Source organism: Tenrec ecaudatus, chromosome 12 (genome assembly GCF_050624435.1).
Source record: "Tenrec ecaudatus isolate mTenEca1 chromosome 12, mTenEca1.hap1, whole genome shotgun sequence".
Taxonomy (NCBI): domain Eukaryota; kingdom Metazoa; phylum Chordata; class Mammalia; order Afrosoricida; family Tenrecidae; genus Tenrec; species Tenrec ecaudatus.
In genome coordinates, this window is record NC_134541.1 from 128,397,066 (window position 1) to 128,406,095 (window position 9,030).

Here is a 9,030-nt window from a genome sequence, read left to right on the forward strand (position 1 = left end):
ATCAATTTTAGAACATCCTATTTTTTTTTCATGGTTCAATCGCTTTTACAATGAGTTGAGGCTATAACTGTTCCCGGGAGTAGAAAGCCTAGCCTTTCTCCCTCGGAGCTGCTGGTGGTTTCAAACTGCTGACCTTGCAGATCACAGCCCAAACCTCCTTCACGCACACTGTAGCTGGAGGCCCATGGAGTTGAGGTTCAAGTTCAGTCGACCCCAGAGGGGTCTGCCCCATCGAAGTTCTTCTGGCTGTAATATTTAAGGAAGTAGATCATTTGCTCTTTCCCCTCGAGTAGCATCTGGGTGGGTTCATACCAGTACCCTTTTGCTTGGCAGTCCAGGCTTCACCACTGCAGCTCAGGGCTCCTTTCCCTTCCCCCAGCCAGGTGCCATCAGGTGTTGGTAAGGATGTGGAGCGATGTCCGAGGGCTTTCACTCATCGCTGGGGGGAATGGAAAACGATGCACATATTACAGGGAAGTTTTAACAGTTACTCAGAAAACATCTGTGTTGTTGTTAGTTACACTGGACGGAGGATGTCCTCCACTCCCCCTGGACAGCCCAAAGAGAGGCAGTCCTCCTGGGTGGAGGTCACCCAGGAAGTTGAGCTTGTTTTGAGCTGCGGTAATCTTCTAGGTTGGCTTCGTTCCTGCTGTGAATGAATCGCCACACACCTGGAGCAGTTTGCCTTTGGCTCCAACCAAAAAGAAAAAAAATCATTTGTTCATTTCTCTCAGGAGGATCAGCTTTTAAGCCCTACAGGGGGCAGTTGGACTGTCCTGTAGGGTCATATTAACGACCCAAGCTGCAGGTTGCCAGTCACTCGATTCTTTCGCGTTGATCGCTGTTCGAATCCCGCTTCTTGGGTTTGGAACAATAACCGATGCATCTGAGAAAGAACCCACCGACTCTTGAGGTCTTTTGTTTTTGTGAACAGCAATTCCTGAAATCTTTAGCTGAGATTCAGTTTGGGGGAGGATTGTTGATCGTGGACCTGTGGATCTGGGCTGAATGGGGGGTTATTGTCTGGGGTAGATGACAGTGTTGTCAGTCATGAGTGTCAAGGTCATCAAAATCTCCAGGAGTCATCTTGTCGTCTTCACTGGGTCACCATAGTTTCGACATAGTCTTACCTGTGTATCTCCCTGGCCTGCCGGCCCCTGACTGTCTGTCCTCTGAGTCACCTGACGCAGGCAGACTGGCAGCTGATGAGAAGCATGTGTGTCTGTCCTGTCATGTCCTCGTATGCGCCTTATCGATCTTGTCCTAGGTGTTCCTTGTTTGTCCCTGGAAATTCACATCATCCTATGGTTGCCTGATTTTTGTTGCTTTGTTGCTATGTTATGTGATGATGTTAAATGTATGTTGCTATGAAAAAACCTCTGGCTTTTTTGAACTTCAAGTCCCATCTGTGGTTGCCTTGGCAGGGCCAGGCCCAATGGTTTTGACGGCCTTTCATAGTCAGAAGGAGCCTGGTGGCATAATGGTTACAAGTTGGGCTGCAATCCGCAAGGCCAGCAGTTCAAAACCACCAGCTGCTTGGAGGGAGAAAGACAGGGCTTTCTCCTCCCGTAAACAGTTACAAAAACCAAACTCACTGTCATCGACTCATAATAGCCCCCTGTGGTTTTCTGAGACTGTAGCTGTTTATGGAGTAGAGAGCCCAGTCTTTCTCCAGAGGAGCTGCTGGGAATTTTGAACTGCTGGCCATGAGGATCACAGTTGGCTTGTAACCACTACCACATCCACATCAGGGCTTCCTGGAAACGGGCAGTTCTACCCTCCCCTATAGGCAATCAATCCTCCTGATATTTCTACTCTCATTGTTGGCCCTGAGTGGGTTTTTTTTAACTCATTTTATTAGGGGCTCATACAACTCTTATCACAATCCATATATACATCAATTGTGTAAAGCACATTTGTACATTCATTGCCCTCATCATTCTCAAAACATTTGCTCTTCACCTAAAGCCCCTGACATCAGCTCCTCATTTTTCTCCTCCCTCCCTGCTCCCCCCTCTCATGAACCCCTGATAATTTATTATTATTTTGTCATATTTTACCCTGTCTGATGTCTTCTTTCACCCACTTTTCTGTTGTCTGTCCCCCAGGTAGCAGGTTATATGTAGATCCTTGTAATCGATTCCTCCTTTCCATCCCACCCTCCCTCCACCCTCCTAGTATCGCCACTCACAACACTGGTCCTGAAGGGATCATCCGCCCTGGATTCCCTGTGTTTCCAGTTCCTATCTGTGGAGGGACAACTTTCAATCTGATACCTACCTGGGGCTCCCTCAGTGAGGCTGAGGGCCCAAGACAGAGCAGATGGAAGTGACAGGGGCAAGCTTGACTTTGATCAAATGAGAAGCAAGCTGGGACTAGAGGCCAGCTCCTGAGGAGAGGGCATTTGAAATTACAGAGCAGGAAGGAGATGGAGGGGATTGTGACTCTGTCTGAGACTGCCTGGGTATGGCCATAAATGCACATGAGGGTGGTGTTAGGGTTCCTGACCAGGAAATGGCTTCAGGGGCTTCCATTTCAAAAGTCTTCAGAGTTGGTCTGGCCACATCTACTTTGACCCAAGCTCTTTCGCCCCAGGGTGATCCTAAGGTTGTGACTGTCCTGTTTACAAAGGTTTATCAGAGCAGATCTGGGCTTTAAGGGATACTCACTAGCTGTGGTGGATTTCTTTCCCCAGAGGAAAAAACTCAAAAAGAGACAAGGAAAAAGAAAAGAAAAACCAAATATACTTCTACTGAGTCCATTCTGACTCATGGTGAACTAACTGCCCCTTTTTGTTTCCGAGACTTCCAATCTGTAGGGAATAGACAGCCTCACCTTTCCCCCTGCCAGGAGGGTGAATTTGAATGGCTAATCTTCCGGTGGGCAGACCAGCAGCAGAAAGGCTATGCTTTAAAGGGTTGTGAAATTAGGAAGGCATTGAGAACCACTGCTCTAGTTCTTTAATATTTTCTCCCCTTACTATTATGATTTTTAATTTGTTTTACCTCACCCATGTTAGACTTGCATGTGTTCATTTGTATCATTAAGATCATTTGATACATGAAAGCCAAGATAGATAACCCTTCAGAAACAGTAACGGGAGTAATGGTTCCCTCAGGGACATGGAAGCGGGTGGTGGTGGAGGGGAAGCAGCCGACAGCACTGATGGCTGTAGAACTCCACTTGAGGGGAGCGAACAACACAACTGTACATTAACGGATATAGTGGACGGTGTAAGATGAGGCAGACATAAAATAAAGTAAGGGTTCCCGGGCTGGGGGTGTTAAAGGAGAGCTGATAAGCAGGAGTCCAAGAAGAAAGAAAATGTTTTGAAAAAAAGAAAATGTTTTGAAACTGACTGTGGTATAGCAATTGCACAGCACTGCTGGATGCGATTGAGCTACGGAATGTTCTGATAGCTGTAAGAGCTCCCAATAAAATGATTATCAATCAATAAAAACAAAGTGGACTGCCGAGACTGCCCGTGAGCCCTGGCTGGAGCAGTATTGCCCTTGGGGACTTGCCTGGAAATGCATTCGATGAGAATTAGGTTATGAATCATGCCCCCATCAAGGTGTCCAGAGGACCCCGAACCAGTTCTGTAAGCTTTTCCTGTGTGTGACGGGCATGTCTCCCAAGCATGGACCCTTTCCCACTTTAGTCGCCCGTCTACAACTGCTGGGTCAATCTGCTGCTTGTCCTGATTTGAGGCCGAATTGCCTTCACAATTTGAGGGTGAACTGCCTTTGTTTGCTTTCTATGCTTCGGAGTTTGCACTCGTAGCTGTGAATCCTTTGAACACCATTATGGCCTCCCACCAGGAGCCCTGGCGGTGTAGTGGATAACGCATTGAGCTACCAGCCACAAGTTCAGCTGTTCAAACCCACCAGGTGCTCCGAGGGAGAAAGAAGAGACTGTCTGCTCCCGTGAAGATTTTAAAAGTTTCAGCAACTTACAAGGTCATTATGAGTCAGAATTGACTCGACGGGCCAGAGGATGGCCTCGTGTTGATGGTCTCCCTCATCTGGACAAGGTCTTTATTCTGTTTCAGCCTTCATAAAGGGACCTCCATTTGGATTGGGGCACCTCCCCCACTTAACAAGGACCATTGTGAGTTGGAATCGACTCCACCACAGGGTTTTTTGATGTGTTTGATTTTTAATATCACTCAATCTGTTAGACCAGTGGTTCTCAACCTTCCTAATGCTGCGACCCTTTCATACAGTTCCTCATGCTGTGGTGACCCCCCAACCATAACATTATTTTCGTTGCTACTTCTACTTCATCACTGTCATTTTGCTACTGTTATGAATCGTCATGTAAATATCTGATATGCAGGATGTATTTTCATTGTTACAAATTGAACATAATTAAAGCATAGTGATGAGTCACCAAAACAAAATGTAATTCTGTATTATGAAATATTTATTTCTAATGACAAATAAATTAAAATTTTGTCTTGAAGCCTGGTGCCGCATGGGTAACAACAGTCTTCACACCGGGTACTCGTAGGTGGGCGTGTCTGCACGTAGGCGGACCTGCCTGGAGACGGATAGAGAAACGGTGCCTCAGTTCCTAAGAAGACCACCGGAAAACACCCTGTGAAAGGGTGGTTCGACTCGCAAAGGGGTTGAGATCCACTAAACCACTGCTTTAGACTAAAACTCTCCCTGTGGGCTGGGCCTGGTGACCAGCTCTTCTGAATCAGGCTGCCTCTCTTACTCCAATCCCAATCTCTGCTCCGCCTGCAGACCTGCTTCAGCCCCTGATGAAGGACCTGCATGGTCATCCTTCCCCCACACCCAGCTCAGGCCTTCTTCCTGAGAGTCTTTCCTTCTCCCCGCTCCCTATCAATCATCCTGCTTGATTTTCTTGATAGCACTCCTTTCAGCTCCAAAGATCTGTCCCTTGATTTGGTCAATGGCTTCTCAGCACTTGGCTCCTCTTGAAGGAAATCTCCCTGCCAGGCAAACAGGACCCTGGTCTAGCTCTCCCCTTTTCTTCTGTGGCTCTGGATCTCAGCAAGACTTGCCAGACATTGGCTCCTGTCCTCCATTCACTCAACAAATGCAAGGGGGCTTCAGAAAGTTCCTGGGAAAATGGAGTGGAAAGACAATGGAATTCTTCTGTGAACTTTTTTGAGCGCCACCCCCCCCCATTGTCTTATGCGAGCACCTACTGTGGGTGAGGTCCTGTGGACAAAGCGGGGCTCAACGGATAACAACCCATCCTCAAAATCCTTCAAGGCTAGTGGCACATCCCGCCCAGCCAGCAGTTGGAGGAGCTGAGTGCCATCAGGGTGGGGGTGGTGGGGATGTAAGGGGTGATGAGGGCTGAGGGCTGTAGGGAAGGCTCTCTGGAGGAAATGAAAGCTGCAGGAGAGCTGAGGTTAAAGAAGAGGTGACTAAAGGGAAGGAGGGGAGCGGGTGGCAAGGACTCCGGGCAGCGGAGCAGTGTGTGCAGCGGCCCCATGGGAAGAAAACCCAGACATTAGAGGCATTGAGAGTAGTGTGGGTCCAGACAGATGCACGCTGGCTGCCCATGGTGTGGATGCTTCTGGGAACACAGGCAGAGCCCGCTGGTGCCGGTCCTTGTGCAAGTGCACTAATGCGGTGAGGAAGAGTGGAAGTGGAGGGGCAGCCCCCACGCCCCCCAGAAGGAAGCTCCCTGTAGTGACAGGAGAGGGAGTTGGCTCAGGTTCAGGGAGACCGTGGCGAGAAATGTGGAGTTGAAGAGACAAGCAAGGCTTGGGGGAATCGATAAGATTTAGTGATGGAGTCGTTGTTGGGGGTGCGGGTCAAGTCAGGTTTTCTGGTTTAAGTCAGCCTTTGGTCATGCTGTTGACTCAACAGGGAAAGCCGGGATTTGGAGGAAGGGGTGTGGTTCTGAGTGGAACAGGCTGATTTCAGGTAAGAACAGGGCACCTGAGTTAGCACTGTATTCGTCTAGGGCAGCGGTTCTCAATCTGTGGGTCGCGACCCCTTTGGGTGGGGGTCCAACGACCTTTTCACAGGGGTCACCTGATTCGTCACAGTAGCAAAATGACAGCTATGAAGTAGCAATGAAAATAACTTTATGGTTGGGGGGGGTCACCAACCACACATGAGGAACTGTATTGAAGGGTCTCTGCGTGAGAACCGCTGCTCTAGGCAGTTTCTCCCAGGGAGGAGCTCTGTCTCATTGATGTGGGTGCTTCCCCATCCCAGTAGGACCTGGCACTCAGAGCAGGAGCCAAAGCTGGTTGGAGATCCAGCAGGATGGGGCAGCCTTAGGAAGTGGCTGGAAAACGGGCTTCAGGTGGAAAATGTGGGGGCCTGGCTGTCTCAGTAGGGTGCACTAGGTGGTGCTGCTCTAATACCAGCCTCAAATCACACTGGTTTCGAAGATGCTTTTACTTTCTCCCTCTCTCCATCTTGAGTCAGAAGAAGTCTTGCTCCAAATGACCTTTCTCCAGGCACGTGGGTTGGTGGCGCTGCCATCATCTGGAGCCCCACTGGCCACCTTGACAGGGGCGGGAACTTGGTCCCTGATGACTCCTGTCCCTGAGGACACTCCCACTCACATTTCCTTGGCTCAAATGTGCCATGTGGCCATGCTGCCGGCAACACAGATTGAATTGCATGTCCAGGTACTACCCCCTATATCTGTGAATGGAACCTTCTTGAGAAATTGAGTCTATGAAGATGTTCTCATGTGGGCTGAGTCCCATCCATATCAAAGAAAAGAGTGACATAGACCACGGAGATACAGCGGGAAGACGGCCATGGGAAGACAGAAGCAGAGACTCAGCTGCAAATCGTGGGACCTTAGCGATTGCCACATACCACCTGCCTGAAGGTAGGAGGAGAGAGGCATGGAACCGATTCTACTTCTGGATCTTCAGGAAGAATCAACATGGCTGATACCCTGAGTCTAGCCAGACTCCTTAACCTCCAGACTGTGGGACAGTAAGGTCCTGTTCTTATAAGCCCACCCGATTTGTGGCCAGGAAGAACAGGAAGTGTCAGTGGACAGTATTGATGGATTGATGGGCAGCAAGAACCTTAGGATTCTAGTGTCAGGTCAATGGGGCAAACTTGGGACAAATCGTTTCTTCTCTTGAGACCCTTAGTTGGTCGTCCTTGCCTGGAGAAAGGGACAATATTTCCCTCACAGGGTTTCAGTTGAAAAAAATGCTGATGAGAGACTGCTGATGAAAGCACCTGTTTAGCTGGAGGAACACGAGTCCAGAGTTAAGACTCTGTGGGCGTGCTCAGAGTAAATGAGCAGGTCTTGGGGTGACTATGACGCTGCCCTGAGCTTAGTCTCTGAGCAGCCTGGGGCTGCCGGGCGTGCAGGGCGTCTACAGTACCGCCACCCTCTCCCTGCTGGGCTTCCTGCACCTGGGGGCATTCCTGCCTCTTATTCCTCTAGTCCCAGAGTCTCTGGTAACAGTGAGTCTCCAAGGGTTCCCTATGGAGACAAAGTGCCCACCAGGTCCTGGCCTGGAACCTAGATTTGGAGCTGGTGGTAGGCCCAAAAGGGGTAGCCCCATCGTTGAATTCCTGGAATCTGTAAATATGTTACCTTATCTGGCTAAAGAGCTTTTGCAGGTGTGATTAAGTTAAGGCCTTTTAGATGATTATATTATTATATATTATCATATTATGATATACAGTATTCTATTCTATTTGTGATTAAGTTAAGGACTTTTGAAATTATATTATGATATTGTTATACAGTATTCTATTCTATGTGTGATTAAGTTAGGGACTTTTGAGATTATTATGTTATTATATATTATCATATTATGATATACAGGATTCTATTCTATTGTGTAATAATAGAATAAATATGATAGGACATGGGGTGAGCGAACAGTGCTTTATTGACTTGGCACTGAGGAAGTATATATATTGTATATATTAATATTCATCATTATTAGTCTAGGTTTCCCACGTGGGCCAGTGTCATCACCCAAACAAAGCTAAACCCACTGTCATCCAGTTGATTTTGACTCACAGGGATCCTGTAGTACAGAACAGAACTGCCCCCGTGAGTTTCCAAGGTTGTAAATCTTTACAGGAGCAGAAAGCCTCATCTTTCTCCCAAGGAGCAGCTGGTGGGTTCAAACTGCCGACCTTGCAGTGAGCAGCCCAATATGTAATCTACTAGGTTACCAAGATGCCTAGTATGATCACAAGGATTTTCAAAAGCTGGCAGAGGGACGAAGAGTCAGAGAAGGAGATGTGGCTTGGGATGGATTAGGATGATGCTATTCCTGGCTGGAAGGCCACTAGGAATCCAATCATCAGCATCTAAAAGCTGGAGAAGGCAGGGACTCAGCTTCTCGCCTCGAGCCTCCAACAGGAACCATTTCTGCCGACACCTGGATTTAGCCCACGAGACCCATTTCTGACTTCAGACCCCAAGAAATACAAGATCACAGGCTGCGTTGTCTCAAGCCACTGAGTCTGTGGTAATGCCATATGGTAGTTATCGGAAATGCAGGCAAGGACCGGAGCTGGACCAGTCCCTGAATCTCAGCAGGCCTGCAGACTGCAGGTGGGATGAGTTACAGGCTGCTCTCTGGATGCCCCCTAGGCCTGCCACTGTGAGTCAGCGTTTCCCGAGCGCTGTGAGCTCACCGGGGATGCTCTCAGGCCACCCTCCACCCTCAAGCTCTGTTCCTTCCCGTGTACTTCCCCGAGGCCACAGAGAATGCACTGGCTTCTGTTTCAAGACACAGGCGGGGGGGGGGGCAATGCTTTATTGACTTGGCACTGAGGGATGGGTGGCTAAGGCCACCAGGTTCTTTGCATCTGCAAAGTGGAAGCTGTGCCACGGGGGCAGCAAAAAACAGAGTGTGGACCCAGCTGCAGGAAGGAGCCACTGTTCCTGCTTTGCCCTCCCCTCCTGCCCCCCATCCCCAGTCCCCGTGTCCAAGCGAAGCACCAATCTGAGCCCAGACCCTCACAGAGTGGGGCAGGGAAATGGCCCGGGTTCCTCTGCAGCTCTGTTGATCTCACATCAACAGCTGTGGTCCTCTCT